We start from the raw sequence: 21491 nt of genomic DNA on the forward strand, positions 1-21491 counted from the left end.
AAGAATGCTATCAAGGAATTACTCAAGGAAAACGGTAAATTTCTACATCAAAAAACCCTTTAATCCGAATATTTAGTGTTCTTGAACAATTTTATACCCAATTTGATTTTGATGATTTTTAGTGTAATTATGCTTAAATTGTTTGTGTATTATGCTTGTATAACCTAGAGTGATGCTATTTAACATGATTAGAAGCCTTAAACTTCAAATTTAGAGTAATCTAGGGTTTGTGTTCTTGAGCAAAATTGAGGCGTTTTGATATAAACAGGTTATGGCCAATTTTTGTCATTAATTATTGCTAAATTAAGTAGTGTAACATGTTTAGGTAGTTAAATGATCCAAACTTTGAGCCTAAACATGATTTTTGAGAATTAAAGTGGACTTTTTCAAGTCTAAAATTCATGAACTTGATTTTTGAGAGATAATGCCATTTGAAACTTGTTTAATTGCTAGTAATGATTATTTTGACATGTTATTTGAGTTGAATGCTTATGAACTTGGCGAACATTTTCGTATATGCTTATTTGAAAAAGTGTAGATTTGATAAAAATATGAAAATGAGCTTAAGTTTGATATAAATTGATCATGTCATTGTAATTATTTTGATTGATGATTTTGCTGACACTAATGCATATTTGGATGCACAAAAATTGTGTTTGATATGTTTTGCAGACTGAAAGGGGTGAATCTTCATCCCAAGCTCGCATTGCTCCTCCTGAGAATGCAGAACAACAGGATGTTAATAACCATTACAAACAAGATATACCTCATCCAGTTATGACATTTTCAGATATGCACGTGGAAAATTTGCACCCGAACTTGAGATTAGACAGATGTTGGATAGATTATCCAAAATACCAAAGGGGCTTGCACACTCTTCATTCTAAAGATGTTGAAGTACCTAGGGTAATAGAATGGGAACCATTAGAGGTAGTGGAATTGGCCGAGCTACTTTTAACGATTGGGTACGTTTATTCAACATGCGTAGACTTGTATATAAAGTATGGTGTGAAGAATTATTGTGTAGTATAGAAATAAATGATCGGGTAGCTAGTTTAACCGATCGAACTTTTATTAGATTTTTGTTAGGAGGTTCGATGTGCCACATGTCTCTAATAGGCATGGCTCAGGCCTTACGTATATATACGCCTGAGGAGCTAGCATCTGCCGATTGTCAAGGGTTGATATTAAATGGTAGGAAGATTGATGAAAATTTTGATACGCATGGTGTATGGAGTCAAATGACTAGCCATCATAGATTTAAAGGGGGAAATTACTCTTATCTTGATATTGATAGAGCTGAATTAAGAGTAATTCACAGGTTTCTTGCGAACTCGATTACACAGCGAGGTAAAAATAAGGAAAAGGTAAATGAGCAAGATTTATTTTACCACATGTGTATTCGAGACCCACAAAGCGCTGTAAGTATACCTTATTGTGTGGGTTATTATTTATCGGCTATGGTTAGGGGGATGAGACCGCACATTATAATAGGAGGTGGTATATTTATTACATTAATTGCTGAGTATCTCGATGTGGATATAAGTTGGGGGAGATTATTAATCGAAGAACCAGAACCCCACGATACAAGTGGTTTAAATGTATATCATGGTGCTAAAGTTTTGAAGAGGCGAAATAACGCCGCAGTAGCATATAATGGAAGACATCCACAGGTAGAAAGAAATCAACAGCCAGGTATTGTGGGAGGGGAAATGAAATGACAGAAATGCAAAGGTTTATAGCTTCACAAGAATATGAAAATGCTAGACATCGAGCATTTGAAGATTGGCAAGTTCATCAAAACCACATCATAGCACATTGCCAACATGTAGGTAGAAACTATATTCCTACTCCAAAGCCCGTATTTCCTCCCTGGTCTATAGAGATCCAACCACCGTATCCTACTTATAACCCAGCTGAAGCATTTTATAACACATACGGTTATGCATGGAACCCCTACTGGTATCAGTAACAACCCTAGTTTATTTAGTTTTATTTATTTTATTTTTGTAATGTTACTACATTTAACACTTATGTTGATATTGTAATAGTTTTTATAATTTTCTAACTTTTATTATTAGATTTTAATAATTTTTGAATGTGGGGTAATATACCAAACTTCAAAAATATGTATATATGTTTGCAGTATATCTTATTTATACAACAGGGTAAAACAACGCATTTTCAAAGACTGACATTAAGTTCAGCAAAAGCAACTAATTTTGACGACAAGATGCAAAATATATGTGAAATAACAACAAGACAGAATGAACAAATGATGTGCACCATTTATCATTCAACAACAAAGAACAATATGTTTGGAAACTTTGGTAAAATTTAATCATTTTTCTACGCTATTCACCCTCAATAATTTAAATTGTTACTGATTTCTTGCAAATGAGGGCATTGCAAGATCTTAAGTGTGGGAAGGGGTTAAATTCTTTCGAATTTTAAAAATTTTTAACTTAAAACACTTGGTTACCATTAAAAATACTAGTAAAGCAGTAGTTGTATTAGAATCTAGTGCTCTCTGATAATAAAGAACAGCCCTAGTCTTATATACTGACTACCCAATTCTAGTAAAAATTTTCAAAATTTTCAATTAAATGAACTCAAAATCATGTTTATACATATTTATGAACGATAAAACTAGGTGTTAACACCGAAATTATTGTTATCTCGGAAAGGACATAAATTGAGAAACAAACCAAAATGTTAGAATTCATTTAAGAATGGAATAGAGGAGAACAAAAAGGCAAATAAAAGAAAATAAAAGCCAAGTGTGGGAAATTTTTACCAAGTTATTTAAAACATATATCACATATTTTTGTACAAATAACTGAAAATACTTTTGTTTGGACTAAACTAAAAAGTTTTACCCGATTTACTGTAAGAAAGATGGGTCTACACGATGAATCAATTCCATCATTAAAAGGAAGTAAAGTCTTTCGAAAAAGAAACGTGCTTCTTGATTTAGGTCATGAAGTTGACGTCCAGACCAGCTGTAGGTTGACGAAAACCTTGAAAAGTCATCACTAAAATCAGCAGGAAATCCACGAACCTCAGCATCAAACAGGGTCGCCAAGTGGTCAGACTTATCCTAACCATGAGAGGATCTGTCTCGTAAAATGGGGAGGATGCAGTGCAAATTAGCTGGATAAGAATAATGAATCAGACCCCCCAGAAAGGATAATCTCCTTAAAAGATCAAAAATCAGCTTTTAAGACTGATATTACTCAATCCTTGAGATTCACCTTAAAGATTGAGAATTCAAACTCATGGAATTCAATGATATCTAAACTCGAGCTTGAACGAGAAAATATTTTGATCAAAAATTAAAACCGATTTATTTTCTGAAAACCCATTTTCAATGCGTTCATTACCTTTGAACATAAAATCCTAGGAATTCACCTGGAATTCATTAGGTCACCTGAACCAAATCGGGTGTCAACCGTAAGAACGGTGGTTGCATAGCATGGTCGAAGACAAGACCTTGTGCCAGACCGAAAAATTATAAGGGTGAGCTTTACTATTGCTCCTACCAAGGATAGTAATTGCATCCGACACGTTATAGACCATAATTAAAAGCATGTCAGGGGACATTGCCTTAACAGTTGCTTGTTCAACACTTTCCTTTACAACCGGACGGTAGTTTATCGAAAGGTAATATACGGAGCAAGTATACTAGACGTGTTGCTTTCCTAATACAAGGTTAGCAAGTGGGTGACACAAAACCGCAAGTTTTGAGCTAAAATTTTCAAATCTGAAACCCAATAAACCCACAAAAACAATTTGCAAACACCGGTGAAGGGTTATTCCGGAAAACATATTTAGGGTAAAAGCTAGATTTAATTTTCAAAAGATCAAATGTTTTCATAAAGATCCAATTTCCTGAATGGATCTAAATTTTTATAGTCATGTGGGACTGTAAACCATAACGTTACTACCATTGTTTATACCGCCGTATAGAAATCACTGATGTACAAAGTGTGAAGAATAAAGAAGTGATTCTAGTATTTCAAGACTATATTGCTTGAGGACAAGCAACGCTCAAGTGTAGGAATATTTGATAATGCTAAAAACGAACATATATTTTATAGTATTATTCCTCAAGAAAGACAAGCTTTTAGTTGCAATTGTCCTATTTACAAGTGATATTCGGTTAAATAATAAAAGGTGAAGACAAAAGATAGATTCGACGAATTGAAGATGCAAACAACCAAAAAGCTCAAAAGTACAAAATACAATCAAAGAGGTTCCAATTATTGATAAGAAACGTCTCAAAATTACAAGAGTACAAGTTACAAAACACAAAGTACACGATATAAAATAGTACGCAAGGACGTTCGAAAATCCGGAACCGGGACCAGAGTCAACTCTCAACGCTCGACGCAACGGACCAAAAGTTACAAATTAATTATGTATATAAATATAATATAATATATAATTAATTATATAAATTATATATTTATATTATATTTATATTATTAAAATCCGTCGGCAAGTAAAGATCCAAAATGGAGTGAGCTGGAAATTCAAACTCCGCGACTCGCGGAGTTTGAAGGGGAAATTCACCGCGACTCGCGGAGCCCCAAATTCTGAAACTGCCTATGAAAGCCAACGCATTTTGATCGTTTTAAACATCCTAAATCCATCCTCTCTATCTATATACGTAAATATATATATATATATATATATATATATATATATATATATATATATATATATATATATATATATATATATATATATATATATATATATATAATTTATATTTTAATTTTAATTTTAATTTTAATTTCTAATAATAAGGGTATGTTAGCGAATGTTGTAAGGGTGTAAGTCGAAATTCTGTCCGTGTAACGCTACGCTATTTTTAATCATTGTAAGTTATGTTCAACCTTTTTAATTTAATGTCTCGTAGCTAAGTTATTATTATGCTTATTTAAAACGAAGTAATCATGATGTTGGGCTAATTACTAAAATTGGGTAATTGGGCTTTGTACCATAATTGGGGTTTGGACAAAAGAACGACACTTGTGGAAATTAGACTATGGTCTATTAATGGGCTTTATATTTGTTTAACTAAATGATAGTTTGTTAATTTTAATATAAAGATTTATAATTGGACGTCCCTATAAATAACCATATACACTCGATCGGACACGATGGGCGGGGTATTTATATATACGAATAATAGTTCATTTAATCGGACACGGGAATGGATTAATAGTCACTAGAATTATTAAAACAGGGGTGAAATTATGTACAAGGACACTTAGCATAATTTATAACAAAGTATTAAAACCTTGGGTTACACGCAGTCGATAACCTGGTGTAATTATTAAACAAAGTATTAAAATCTTGTTACAGTTTAAGTCCCTAATTAGTTGGAATATTTAACTTCGGGTATAAGGATAATTTGACGAGGACACTCGCACTTTATATTTATGACTGATGGACTGTTATGGACAAAAACCAGACGGACATATTAAATAATCCAGGACAAAGGACAATTAACCCATGGGCATAAAACTAAAAATTAACACGTCAAACATCATGATTACGGAAGTTTAAATAAGCGTAATTCTTTTATTTCATATTTAATTTCCTTTATTTTATATTTAATTGCACTTTTAATTATCGCACTTTTATTTATTGTTATTGTATTTAATTGCACTTTTAATTATGGTACTTTTTAATTATTGCAAGTTTATTTTATCGCACTTTATTTATTGCAATTTCATTATCGTTATTTACTTTACGCTTTAAATTAAGTTATATTTATTTTTAATATTTTACATTATGTTTTAACTGTGACTAAGTTTTAAAATCGACAAACCGGTCATTAAACGGTAAAAACCCCCCCTTTTAATAATAATATTACTTTTATATATTTGTATTTTTTTTATAAATTAAAACTAATATAGCGTTAAGCTTTGTTTAAAAGATTCCCCGTGGAACGAACCGGACTTACTAAAAACTACACTACTGTACGATTAGGTACACTGCCTATAAGTGTTGTAGCAAGGTTTAAGTATATCCATTCTATAAATAAATAAATATCTTGTGTAAAATTGTATCGTATTTAATAGTTTTTCCTAGTAAAATATAAGCTATTTCATATACGCCTCTGCACACATCATAGGTCCCTTTGAAAGGTGCTTTAGTCATTTTTCCTTGTAAACAAGATTCACATACATCAAACGAGTCTAGTTCATTCGATTTCAAAAGTCCATTCTTTTGAAGTGTATGCATTCGATTCTTGTTTATGTGACCAAGGCGACAATGCCATAAGTAGGAATCACTCAAATCCCTTTTGAGTTTCTTGGTGTTAGCATGGAACATTGAGCTATTGTATGATGTGTCATCATGAACCAATTCATAAATACCATTTGAAGGCGAAACCTTGAAATAGAACACATTATCTAAAGAAACATGGATATCATCATTAATGAAATTAAGATCAAAACCACATTGTTTCAAGCGGGATACAGAAATAATGTTTCGAGATAAATTGGGTGCATACAAAAATTTTTTCAACATAAGCTCCAAACCCCTTGGAAGCTTCAAAATAAAGTTTCCTTGAGCTACTACTTGCACCTTAGCTCCATTTCCCATGTAGAGACTTGATGTTCCCACTTCTTGTTTACTTCTTTTGAACCCCTGCATAGAATTACAAATGTGAGTTCCACATCCTGTGTCTAATACCCATGTATTAGAAGAAGTAATACTAAGCTCAATGTATACCATATATACATTACCTGAGGTTTGCCCTACATCCCTCTTTTCTTTCAACTCCTTAAGGTAGACCGGGCAGTTGCGTTTCCAGTGACCCATTTCACCGCAACCAAAGCACGGATCTTCCTTGGGGTTAGCTTTTCCGGCAACCTTTTGCTTCTTGTTGTTGTTGCTTTGGGTAACCATCTTCCCTTTTCCCTTGCCCTTGCCTTGGTAGGCGGGTCCTTTCCTCTTAGCCGCCTTTGGCTTAGAAGGGTTATTGTTTTTGGACCCGCCTTAGGGAACTAAGGTCATCATAAGCACCGGCGCTTTGGACTTGAGCATTACTAGTAATTGGTCATTCTTGATGCCACTTATGAGAATAAATGGCTAGCTTCTCGATTATCTCATAAGCCTCTTGCTCGGTTTGTCCATAAGTGAACCTCCGGCCGCTTGATCAATGGAAATTCGGGTTGCAACATCACAACCCTTGTAAAAGATTTGGACTTTTTGAAAGGTATCCAAACCATGGCTTGGACAACCTCTTAGCATTTTGGAAAATCGATTCCATGCTTCATACAAGGTTTCCATCAGCTTTTGACAGAATTGGGTAATTTCGTGTTGGAGTCTCGCGGACTTAGAAGCTGGAAAATATTTTTTAAGAAATTTTTCCAACATACCATCCCAAGTTTCTATCGTAGCCTCGGCCAATGAATCTAACCAACTGTGTGCTTCCCCGTGGAGTGTCCATGGGAAAAGTCTTAAAAATATGGCCTGGTCAGTGTCTGGTTTAAGTTTGAAAAGAAGACATATCTCATGAAAAAGACGAATATGTTCGTTTGCATCTTCATTCGGACCACCACCAAATTGACACCTGTTAATAATCATTTGGAGAATAGGTCCTTTTATTTCAAAATTTACCTCACCAGTGGGCAGAGTAATAGAACTACCTTGTCCGGTTCGGGTTTCTTTCATCTTGGCCGCCATTGATTGTCTTGGTACCACTTACCTTTCCTCTCCTTCCATTTCAAAATTTGGAGGATGAACGGGTTCACCAAATGCAGAATATCGAGGCTTGGTTGTACTTGATTCTGAATCAAAAGTTTCTTGTTTTAACGAAGATTCAAAAAGTTCAAGTACTTCTTTTGGGATCCTACCAAGCTTTCTATCAGGTTCTGTAAGAGGTGTAAGTAATGGAGAATCTGAATTTCGGGTATGTGGCATATGCAACCTAGAATCTGTCAATCACACAACCTAGAAGTAAGCAGATTCCTCCAGTGGTAGATGAAAAAGAACAATGACAGATATGAAAGTTAGGAGTATATCAATTTATAGCGAAATATCAAGCATAGCAATCAAGGCAAATTACGCATTTAATTAAAAGAAATCTTAATTTCCTTAAATTTTGAAGAATAAAATCTTATTTAGATTATGAAGATTTTCTATTCCTTAAATTACGGAAATCAATCGTTAATACGTCAAGAGTTAAGACGAATCTCTATTCTTCATTTCACTCTTTTACGATAACTTCTCTCATATGCTTAGAATAATCGGATTGTTCTATCCATATTATTCAACGGTGATAAAACTCTATTTATCAACACATATACGGCATGAAAACATTTTTATTGTTAGTCATGACGACCTCACTCAAATTTCGGGACGAAATTTCTTTAACGGGTAGGTACTGTGATGACCCGAAAATTTCTGACCAAATTTAAACTTAATCTTTGTATGATTAATATTTCCGACGCGATAAGCAAAGTCTCTAAAACTGAATCTCAAAACTTTTGAACTATTCAATTACCCTTCGATTGTTCTCAACGATTCGCGAACAATTATATGTAAATTGATACATATACTATAACTTGAAAACGTAACAAAGTGTTAAGTAAATGATACTGTGCATTAAACTTATTGGTTTGATTATCTGAATAATATATTTAGCTACGAAGTTAAAAGATTAGGCCAAACGATTGAATTAAAAGATATTTACTGAGTCCCTTAAGGATTATGATATTATTACGGGTCTCTGTTGTAAGGTCCACGTTGATTTAGGAAATCATTCATTTTTAACGATATTCAGAATAAATGGTAAAGTGACCTTCGAGTAAGGACAAAGTGTCAATTAACGGTAACTGTACAAAAGTTAGTAGAGATTCCTGCTTAATTTTCAATGCATGCTTACTGCTTAATTTTCAATGCATGCTTTACAATAACTTTCTCATGACTCTTGATAAGTTAATTATTTAACTTCCATAAAATTAATAGTAAGAACATGAAATGTAAATGGATGTCGACAAGATAAGCAAATGGATATGTTGATTTAAAATAATTTCATACGTTTAATTGTTCATAGGACTTAACCCTACGATTCACGAATAAACTGTAAGTAAAAACTGGAAACCATTATGACGTATATATTATATGATTTTACTTTATTAAATGAAAATATTTTATGATATAATAATTTCTATTATTTAAACCTTTTAATAAAGTGATTTTGAATATAAGTAGTTTTGGAAAACTAAACCTTATAGTATTATTTGATTTAGTTTCAAACGTACGAAAACATTTTTTTCGATATAATAGAATTTGATTGTTAAAATGTTTTTATGGATTTTCAATGATATGAAAATAAAAATAGAGATAAAATAAAGGTTTCTAATGAGCACTAAAAGACTACAACATTTCATCTCAAGATTTCAAGTTAAAATGATGGAAATCACTAAACCTGCGCACTTGCACGAGAAAAATCATAACTAAATCATACTGACTCGAAAAAGGGTGATTCCAATGTCCAGACGTCCGTAACTCAAAAATCTACAACTTTAGTGAAGACACCTTACGTGGATCGCGTACCTATCTACGCAAAACGCGTAATGTTTCAAAAGATTACGCAGAATTTGGTATCTTTACACGAAACGCGTAATTTTATTTTTGTCGACATATTTTGAGGCGGCTACACTGTTTAACACGTTTATTATTATTATATTATTATATTTATATTATTATATTATATATATTTGTATATATATATATATATGCATATCATCCGCATCATAATTTTCATATTACTCCATATCATTTTATTTATATTTACTCCGCATCAATTTTATTTTTATTTTCAAAACGGGTTTTTGAGCCGGATGAAGCTAAGAAAATTATGGGTTATTGCCAAGGAGGTTATGGGTAATGTTTGGGGATATATTTATGAATCAAACCTAGTGTTTATCATCTCCGTTACGTCTACATATTTTCCTACAATATTGAATCTCAATATTGATAAGTTGAGATCTACGGTTATTTGATAATCCGAGTTTTAGTCACATTTTGATGAACGAATTTATATGCTGCTAAGGTGAGTTTCATTTGCTCCCTTTTTAAATGATTTTGCAATATATATTTTTGGGCTGAGAATACATGCACTTTATTTTAAAAACAATGGACACAAGTACATACTAAATTCTATACTGAGTTTGAACTAAAAATCCCTTAGCTTTGGTAACTAGTAACTGCCGGTTATAAGAACTGGTGGGCGTGAGTAGTAGTATATGGATCCATAGGGCTTGATATCCCCGTTCGAGCTAGAGCACTAGCCTTTTAACGGACGTATGCTATTTGAGAAGCGTACACGTTGGTTTGCGTGTATTATTAAGATGATTATACAAAGGGTATAAATTATATATACGTTAAGTTTAGTTACCAGGGTGCTCAATTTCATAGAATATTTTGATAAACGTTTCTGGATGAAACAACTGAAAACTTGTGATTCACCTTTATATACAGATTATGCGAAACACTAAAACTATGAACTCACCAACCTTTGTGTTGACACTTGTTAGCATGTTTATTCTCAGGTTCCCTAGAAGTCTTCCGCTGTTTGCTTATATGTTAGACAAGCTATGTGCATGGAGTCTTACATGGCATATTTATCAAGGAAACGTTGCATTCACTAAATCATCACCATGTATCTTATTTTGACTGCATTGCCAATGGAAGTACTATTGTAAACTATTATTTACGGTGATTGTCTATATGTAGAAATTATCAGATGTCGAAAACCTTTGATTTAAATATTCATTTATGGTGTGCCTTTTCAAAAGAATGCAATGTTTACAAAACGTATCATATAGAGGTCAAATACCTCGCAATGAAATCGATGAATGACGTGTTCGTCCATATGGATTTGGAGCGATCGTCACAACTTTAGCGGCACTGAGGGGCCTGTTGGTCTCACTAGGTGGTTTGAAAAACTAGAATCTGTATTCCGAGTCAGCAACTGTTCCGAGTCCAACAAAACCAAATATGCTTCATGTACGCTGTCTGATGGCGCACTTACATGGTGGAACACGTTGGCACAAGTGAAAGGTATTGATGAGGCGTTTTCTACGCCATGGGAAGAGTTTAAGTGTGCCATGATTGAGGAATATTTTCCGAGAACTGAGATACAAAAGATGGAGATTGAGTTCATGCAGTTGAAGGTTATGGGGAATGACCTCGATGGTTATAATCGTAGATATTTGGAGTTAGCTCTTATGTGTCCTACCATGGTTACCCCGGAGTTCAAACGTATGGAGAGATACTTGTAGGGACTTCCTAAGTCCATCAAGGGTAATGTCACCTCGTCCAAGCCACCCAATGTCCCGGAAGCAATGCGCATGGCGCATACTTTAATGAACCAACGTGTCATCGATGAACCGAAAAAGGCTAAGTATGAAGCGGGTAGTAGTGATAAGCGCAAGTGGGATAACAACAACAACAACAACAAGGGGAGAACCTATGATCAAACCCCTGCCAAAAGGCACAACGATGGAAGAAACCCTAACCCAACACCAACTCCAACCCAAACTACGAGGGAACCCTACCGCAATGCAAGAGGTGCTACAAGTACCATAATGGGTATTGTAATGTTGTTTGTGAGAAGTGCCAACGGACTGGGCATGTGGGAAAGGACTGCAATATCACCACTATGACGGGAAAGCCGAACACCAATGGACCTAGAAAGTGCTATGAATGCGGAAAGAAGGGCCACTTCAGAAACGAGTGTCCCAATAAGCGAAAAGATGGCGGACCACCGCGCGCTAGAGCTTTCAATGTTAATGCAAGGGATGCACGCGAGAATCCCGACTTGGTGACAGGTATATTCACAATCAACAATCTTTTAGCTTTTGTCCTATTTGATACTGGTGCCGATAGAAGTTACGTATGTAGACATTTTTGCGATAAGATAGATTGGTCGTTAGTTCCTTTAAGGGAAAGTATGCTTGTCGAGGTAGTAAACGGAAAACTTGAAAAAGTTGACCAAATAGGCCGAGGAGCTATTATCAACATATCTGGTGTAGATTTTGAGATTGACTTGATACCCATTAAGTTGGGAAGCTTTGATGTTATTGTCGGCATGGATTGGTTGACCAATTTACGAGCCGAGATTATTTGTGGAGATAAAGATCTTCGTATACCACAAGGCGATGGTGAGCCACTGACTATTTATGGATAGAGATGTAGCTCGCAACTGAATCTCATTAGTTGCATTAAAGCACAAAAGATCATGAAGAAAGGACACCTTGCTGTCCTAGCACATGTGAAAACGGTAGAAACCGAGGTGAAGAGTGTGAACGACATACGTATTGTGAACGAGTTTTCCGATGTCTTCCCAGAAGAACTGCCTGGATTACCACCACAGAGAGCCGTAGAGTTTCAGATCGACTTAGTGTCGGGAGCTGCACCTGTAGCTCGTGCACCTTATAGACTTGCACCTTCCGAGATGCAAGAGTTACAAAGCCAATTACAAGAACTACTTGACCGTGGATTTATCCAACCAAGTTCTTCGCCTTGGGGCGTGCCTATTTTATTTGTGAAGAAGAAGGATGGATCCTTCCGTATGTGGATTGACTACCGTGAACTCAATAAACTGACTATTAAGAATCGGTATCCACTCCCACGAATTGACAATCTTTTTGATCAACTGCAAGGATCATGTGTCTACTCTAAGATCGATTTGCGATCCGGTTATCACCAGTTGAGGGTGAAAGAGAGTGATATGATGAAGACAGCATTCAGAACTCGCTATGGTCACTATGAGTTTCTTGTGATGCCATTCGGGCTGACCAACGCACATGCCGTATTCATGGACCTCATGAATCATGTCTGCAAGCCATACCTGGATAAGTTTGTTATCGTCTTCATAGATGATATCCTCATCTACTCAAAAATCGAAGAAGAACACGAGCATCATCTCGGATTAGTACTTAAACTCTTGAGACGTGAGCAACTCTACGCAAAGTTTTCCAAGTGTGAATTTTGGCTAAAAGAAGTTCAGTTTCTGGGTCATGTTGTGAGCGACCAGGGCATCAAAGTTGATCCCGCCAAGATTGAAGCTATCATCAAATGGGAGACCCCCACTACTCCGACTCACATCCGCCAATTTTTGGGTCTTCCCGGTTACTACCGAAGGTTTATCGAAGGTTTCTCTCTGATTTCACGCCCATTAACCGCACTGACTCACAAAGGGAATAAATTCGTCTGGGCAGCCGAACAAGAAGCCGCATTTCAAATCTTGAAACAAAAGTTAACCACCGCGCCTATCTTATCACTTCCTGAAGGCAGTGACGATTTCGTTGTCTACTGCGACGCCTCGAAAAGTGGTTATGGTTGTGTACTGATGCAACGCACGAAGGTCATCGCTTATGCTTCTCGTCAACTTAAGATCCACGAACGAAACTACACTACTCATGATCTTGAACTTGGAGCCGTTGTCTTTGCGCTCAAATTGTGGAGGCACTATCTTTATGAAACTAAATGCACTATCTTCACCGATCACAAGAGTCTCCAACATATATTCGCTCAGAAATACTTGAACATGAGACAACGACGATGGATAGAGACGCTAAACGATTATAATTGTGAACTTCGCTATCATCCTGGTAAGGCCAATGTTGTAGCTGACACTTTAAGCTGAAAGGAGAGGCCCGCACCTCTTCGTGTTAGGGCTCTGAACATAACCATTCATTCCAATCTTCACAGCCAAATCCGAGCAGCCCAAGAAGAGGCTCTCATAGAGAAGAACTTACGATATGAATACTTGAACATTCATGTCTCTAAATTTGAGGTTAGGGAGTCTGGACTCCGATGCTATGCCGGAAGAATTTGGGTACCTCGTTATGGAGATTTACGAAGCCTTATACTTGATGAAGCCCATAAGTTGAGATATTCGATTCATCCCGGAGCGGGCAAAATGTACCACGACCTTAAGGAACAGTATTGGTGGCCGAATCTTAAGAAGGACGTTGCAACATATGTTGGTAAGTGTTTGACTTGCTCGAAAGTTAAGGCCGAGCATCAGAGGCCTTCTGGACTACTTCAACAATCGGAAATCCCACAATGGAAGTGGGAAATGATAACTATGGACTTTATTACCAAGCTACCAAAGACGGTGGGCGGATACGATACCATTTGGGTTATTGTTGACCGCCTTACCAAATCTGCACATTTCTTAGCGATGAAACAAAAAGATACGATGGAGAGACTTGCTCAACTTTACATTAAAGAGGTTGTATCTCGTCATGGTGTGCCTATATCGATCATCTCAGATCGCGATCCCCGTTTTGCTTCTAGATTTTGGCGTTCTTTACAAGAAGCCATGGGTACTCGTCTTGACATGAGTACTGCATATCACCCTCAGACTGACGGACAAAGTGAACGAATGATTCAGACTTTGAAAGACATGTTGCATGCATGTGTCATTGATTTTGGAAAGGCTTGGGAAAGGCATTTGCCATTAGCTGAATTCTCGTACAACAACAGTTATCACTCAAGTATTAATGCCGCACCTTTTGAAGCGTTGTATGGCCGCAAGTGCCGTTCACCTATTTGTTGGGCCGAGTTAGGCGAAGTGCAAATCACCGGACCAGAGATAGTCCACGAAACATCAGAGAAGATTTCCCAAATTCAAGCGAGACTTAAGACGGCCCGTGATCTCCAAAAGAGTTATGCAGACTGTAAACGTAAGGACTTTGAATTCAACATTGGTGACCGTGTAATGTTGAAGGTTGCACCTTGGAAAGGTGTGATTCGTTTTGGAAAGCGCGGAAAGTTAAACCCGCGGTACATTGGACCTTTCGAAATTTTGGAACGTGTTGGACCCGTTGCTTACCGTCTAGACCTTCTGACACAATTGAGCTCAGTTCATCCTACTTTTCATGTATCAAATTTGAAGAAGTGTCTTGCTCCACCTGAACTTATAATACCATTGGAGGAACTTACAATTGATGACAAACTCCACATCGTGGAAGAGCCTGTCGAGGTTATGGAACGTGAGGTCAAAGTTTTGAAACATAACAGAATTCCGATCGTTTGAGTCCGATGGAATGCCAAACGAGGACCTGAGTTTACTTGGGAACGAGAGGACCGCATGATGCAGAAGTATCCTCACCTTTTCCCAGCTCCTCCGTCTCCTTCAGCCTAAAATTTTGGGACGAAATTTTCTTTAACAGGTGGGTAATGTAACGACCCTAATTTTTCCACTTTTAATTAATAATGTTTATTATTAATACGTGTGATTTAACGAATGTATGTTATTACATTTACTTGTTACCATGATTGACCATACATGACTTTTGAATGCCCGACACGTCTTTGTGACACACGAACTCTTCACGAATAATATTTAAGATATTATTTGCATTCATGATTAACTTTTATTAATCATTTTTAATTAACTAAGGTTATTAGTTAATTACTTGGGCTTTAATTGGATTAACTTGTTAATTACTTGAACTTGGGCCTTTATTAATGTTAATGGCCTTAAGAGCCCACCCTACTTCTTTAATGGACTAATTAGCCCATTTTATTTATGCAAGTAATCCATTAAGGTTTAACTAGTTTGATTAAGGTATTTGGAATCTAGTTACATGTTACTTACATCTAGTTCCCATAAACACACCACTTGTAACCAACTTTTAAGCTAATTACATGCATGATCTAGTCGGTCTTTCTCTTCCTCTTAATTCCCTTTAGGCCGTCGCCATACTTGAGTACAAGGGGAGTTTTGTTTTCATTTTTGCATTACTTACTCACTAGTATCCTTCACATTTCTCTCATTCCAAACACACACACAAAAATACTTGCAACTTTCTCTCATTTTTCTCTCCATTCTTGTAAGTAACAAGTTTATTTCTTCTCTTCTTTTTCTTACAAAAACCGAAACCAAGAACTCATATCATCATCAATTCATCATCTTTTACTTGTTTAAGTTACTTGTAGTTGTTGTTGATTACTTACTAGTTACTAAGAACCAAACTCTTTAGTTTGTTCTTCATATTATCTTGTATTTACAAGAACACACAAGAAATAAACTTTCTAATTTATGTTCTACACTTAATGTTTTAAAGAAATTTCATGAGTTAAATTATACTTGAAGTTCATGTTGTAAACTTAAAAGTTTACTTCCTTAAAGATCAAGACTTTGGCTTGAATCTTTAAAAGTATGAAACCCATGAACTTATTACTTGTTTAATTAGTTTATTTCTTCATTCTTGCATCTTTTAAATTCGTGATTTTGGTTGTTAATGGTCAAGTGTTACTAGTTAACTTTGATCTCATTTTTCTTGAACAAAAGTTAACTTGAAAGTTCAAGAACATGGAAGTGTAACTCTTTAGTTATAACTTCACATACTTTTGAAAGATCTAAGTTCTATAGCTTATGGTCTACTTAATTTGTTATAAACAAAAGCTTGAAAGCTTACATACACTTTACAAGATGAAAATCTAAGTTTTGTAGCTTATGGTTTCATTAAAGTAAAGGTTCAAGTGTTATTACTTAGGATTTAACTTAATAACTTTATATCTAGACTTTTGAGTCTTGGATCTTCAAGATCAAACTAAGAACTATGTTCTACATCTTAAGATCTTGATTAGTTAGTTTACTTTCAAGTTTATAGTTCTATATTACTTTTATATTTCATTTATGTGTTAAATCTAAGACTTTGGTGTAACTTTGGTTCATCAAAACACTTGCAATACTTAATTGAGTTGTGCTACATATCTTAGACTTGCACTAGTGTTATGATGGTCAAAACTTGGTAAATATGATGTAAACCCATCAACGAGTTGTACACTTGAAGCCATAAGCATCAAGGATGAGAACCGTGATGAACATCAAGCACCAAGAACCCACCGAAACCTACTGTTTACTGTTTCTGGGTCTGATCTGTACAACCTGGGCTACTATAATGTTGATATTCAGTTAGCACTTTTCGAGTAGATAACTTTTCATTTAGGACTCGTCTTAATCCGAGTTACGGTTTAGGATTTATGGCCCTCCGAGTGTCACTATGTCCTTTTAACGTTGTGCTGAAAATTCTGACCTACTCGCACTTAGACCGTCGCCACGGTCAAATGAAGACGAGTTTGCTTCTGTAATTTTTACCACAACTAAAGGACTCACATACGGATCCATGGCCACTGGTCTCACCTTATTTCAGTAGGTATTTATGCCGTGGTGACTGATCCAAGTCAGCCCTTGTTTTAAACTCCTTTCATAAACGAAACTTACTTTACACCTTTTGTTTGATGATGAATGATGATGACCCTTAAGACCTAAATTACATACTTTTAAACCTATTGGGACAATTTACTGACTTAGTAATATTTGACTTAGGTTGAGGACTTTCCGGACCTACATACTTGATTACTTTCCCGCACCAACGTTACTACTACTTTACCACTACTTATCATTGTGAGTTATAGCATTCCCTTTTTACTTTAACTTATTTTGGGAACTGAGAATACATGCGGATTTTATGTTTTACATACTAGGCACGAGTACTTAAACTTTATATATGTGTGGGTTATACAACGGCAGAAACTTTCCCTTTAGCTCGGTAACGTTTAATCATTGGTTTTTGAACCGGTGAACGCGAATCTTAGATATGGATCCATAGGGTTTGACATCCCCACTCGGGCTAGTCGCGCTAGCATTTAACGAGTGTTTAATACTTCGTAGACATACGCACTCGCCAAGTGCACTTTCAGGGGGTATTATAAACGTTAAGTTAGTTACCAAGTGCCCACGGTTAAGCATATACTTTACATACTATTTTGAAACGCTTGTTGAAGCACTGAAATCTCGTGGCCTACCTTACATTACTGTTATACTTAAACTATAGCTCACCAACCTTTGTGTTGACGTTTTTAAGCATGTTTTTCTCAGGTGCTTAAGGTTGCTTCCGCTGTTGTACTAGTCTTGCTGTAGACACCCGCTGCTTTAGAGATGTCACTGCATGAACTACTTTATCTTGCATTCAAACTTTAGTACTTTTGAAACTATGATTTGTAACGACCATTGGGGTCACATACAATTATTAATTGCTTCTACTTAGTGAAGCATACTTTTGGGTTGTGAAACATTCGATGTTGGTTAAGACGTCACTTTCATTATGAATGCAAACTCTTTTTGAAATCGCATATAGTACTTAACCTTGTAATGATCCTGTTGTTGATGGTCCGTACATGTTGATTTAGTACGGGGCATCACAACATGGATCGTCGTCAATAGTGAATCTCATAATGGTTATGTCTTTATGTCCTTAGACCTGAGATGTATATGTTGGTTTTTGATTGTATAACATATAATACGTTGATATGGTTAAACACTGTCCTGAACAAGGTAGTTATAAAGGCCATCATTGGGTACAATATGAAGTACGTGACGAACGCATATAGTCAAAATGGAATTTATTCCTCTATGTGAGAGTATGATACCATTGGGCCCCTCGATGAAAGTGAATGGATATTTACACGGCCGTGTCCAAGCTATATTGAAAGTTGTTCAATTTTAACTTGGTGATCGCATTCAGTTTTTCTAGATCGAGAAACATAATTAGTTGACAAATGAGAATGACAAGATCCATGTTTCATGTCAACTAGGTATCGGTAATAAAGGGACGATAGACACTCAACTATTAAATTATTTTTAATAATAATGATAGTTCGTTTAGCTGAAACAAACACTTGTATATTTTCGGGGGCATTGACATGTTGCTAGACGCTAATATATGTCTGTATAGTTTTCTAGATGTTATGGCATGCACAAGTGGGAGTTTGTTGACTTAGTGTGCATGTCATAACACAAATCTATACTACCGCTTATATACAGGCCTATAGGGTCACACACTTTAGTACTTAGACACCATTTACTGTATATTGTTGATATGCAATTATAACCTATAGATCGAAAAGCATAATTTAATTAAATATGATTTAATTAAATATATCTTTTTTAACAAGTCGTTGAACTACAAAATTTTAGACGGGCTTCTAAGTTGAAAGAAAACAATAAAAAAAAACATATACATCCGTATGTTTTTGGGCCTTATGGCACAAACTCAAAAGGGTTTGCATTTATAACATATATATGTATTTGTGTTTTCTCGTTAGACGAAGGGGTGCCGAAAGAAAACCTAACATTTGTTTTTCATTCAATTCTTTTTCGACTAAAAAGGAAAAGTAGGTTCTTTGTTTATTTTGTGGTGCCGCACAATATAACAAAACAAATACAGCCATCTTTTGTCGCGTCAATCTTCTAACAAGTTATGAAAGAAGAAAATAAAAATCAAATCCTCCTTGGTGATTGGTGGCTAGTGAGAGTCACAAAAGGGTTTTCTTAATTTATTTTCCCAAACTACAAATACAGTAAGATCATGATAGTTTGACGCAAGAATAAAATAAAGGAGTTATTTTATTGCTTTTCTATAAGTTTCGGGTTATACGGACTAGCATCCGACTGGTGTTGATTAACGTGTTGTATGGATCAACCATAGAGATATTCATACACTTTGAATATTTGTTTCAACCTAGACGTGAACAGTTGTTTCTACCATTCTTGCATAGTTGCATCACTCGCTAGAGGTACATCTGAACTCTACTTTGTGAATTATTTACTTGACAATTATTAGTGGTGTAATTAAATCTTGCTGGGAACCGTTAATCGTGCGAAAGTTTATAATAAAATAAATGATGTTTATTTTAATGTTAATAAAAGATAAAATATGTTTATTTTAATCATACCGCTGCGTTTATAAAATTTAAAAGTACACACGATTTTCCATCAAACATGGGCACAACGCCTTAAGATTTGCATAACTACAGCCAGATGTTTGAAACACCTTCACTCTGGTGTTGCAGAACATGATAGAGTAATACACAAAAGATTCAGTAGTAGAATTATAATGTTAGATGATAATTTTGAAGCGAAAATCACTGGTTTTAGTTGGTCACTGTTAGTTCCTGAAAATCAGCCACATCAACAAGTCAATATCGCATCAGACGTGTACTCATACGACATGGTAATGTTTGAATTCTTGAGTGGGATGAGGTTTTATGATAAGAGGAGGATTGGTGAATTTGAAGAACATCTGATATCATTAGTTAGACGATTTCAATGATGATGGCCTGGACAAGTTAGTTGATCCATATATAAGAGATCAAATCGACCGCCAATCTTTCCATAAGTTCACAGAAATTGCATATAAATGTATTAGTTATAATATCGAGGATCGTCCTACTATGGATGGGATCATCAACACGATTGAAGAAGCGTTGCAAATTCATGTAAGCATTCTACAATGATTCCCTCCGTCCCAATTTAATAGTCATTAGACAAAAGACATACGGTTATTACGGTTATTGTTTACTTTCGAACTTTACCATTTACATTTTACCTTTTTGTCTAACACACATACATTAAGGGTATAAATGAAATTTAACTTCTTATATTTATCTATTTATGGGAGTGGGATATTAATTCAGGACATCAAAAAACATTTTGGACTATAAAAATTGAGACGCAGAGAGTAGAATTTTAAGCCGGTTAGTACTCCGCCGTTCCAAATAAGTGTCCACTTACTTTTTGCATACAGTTATAGAGTTTTAGGAAATTTCATTAACTTCATTCATCCACCGATTAAAAATTTTCTTTCTCCATCATAACCTCTTTTGATCGGTTAAACTGCAAAGTGGAAACTTAAAATGGAATGTCTCAAAATAGTATCGTGGACACCTTAAAATGATAAGCTCTATTTCATCTCCAACTGTTCCTAATCTATATTAAGTCCGGAACCTATACAAGTTATGGAAACATATGATTTTGGTTCTGATCCATCATGTCTACTTTTCATCTCTTTTATTTTTAATGATTTGTTATTATGAATAGAATCAAGTCATATTCTCTACATCACAAATATGGAGCCTCCAACCTCTAGAAAAATTCCTAATTACCATGGAGGAGATCAAGAAAGCAACAGAAAATTTTAGCCCAAAAACTAAATAAATCAATGGAGTCTACAAAGGAGAACTCTGTAGTAGCTGGGAAAACTGCACATCCACAATCAAACGAATTAGTAGCGAGTCATTATTCAAAAATGAGCTTCGGATATTACCTAGATTGAACCATGAAAATAGTGTTTCTTTCATTGGTTACAATGATAATGAAAAAAATATGTTTATACTTTCTAAGTATGCTATCAACGGAGTACTTTATGATCTCAAAGACCCGAGTAAGGGTCGTTGTATAACGTGAGAACAATGCCTTAAGATTTGCATAGGTGCAGGAACGGGACTCAGGTACCTTCATTTGGGGGTTGGGGCTGATATGAGTGTAATACATGGAGACTTTGATAGCAAAAAGATATCATTAGATGAAAATCTAGAAGCTAAAATTCATAGTTTTGGTTGTTCAATTTTAGTCCCCAGAAATGGCCACAGTGGAACAT

This window comes from Rutidosis leptorrhynchoides, chromosome 11 (genome assembly GCF_046630445.1).
Source record: "Rutidosis leptorrhynchoides isolate AG116_Rl617_1_P2 chromosome 11, CSIRO_AGI_Rlap_v1, whole genome shotgun sequence".
Lineage (NCBI taxonomy): Eukaryota > Viridiplantae > Streptophyta > Magnoliopsida > Asterales > Asteraceae > Rutidosis > Rutidosis leptorrhynchoides.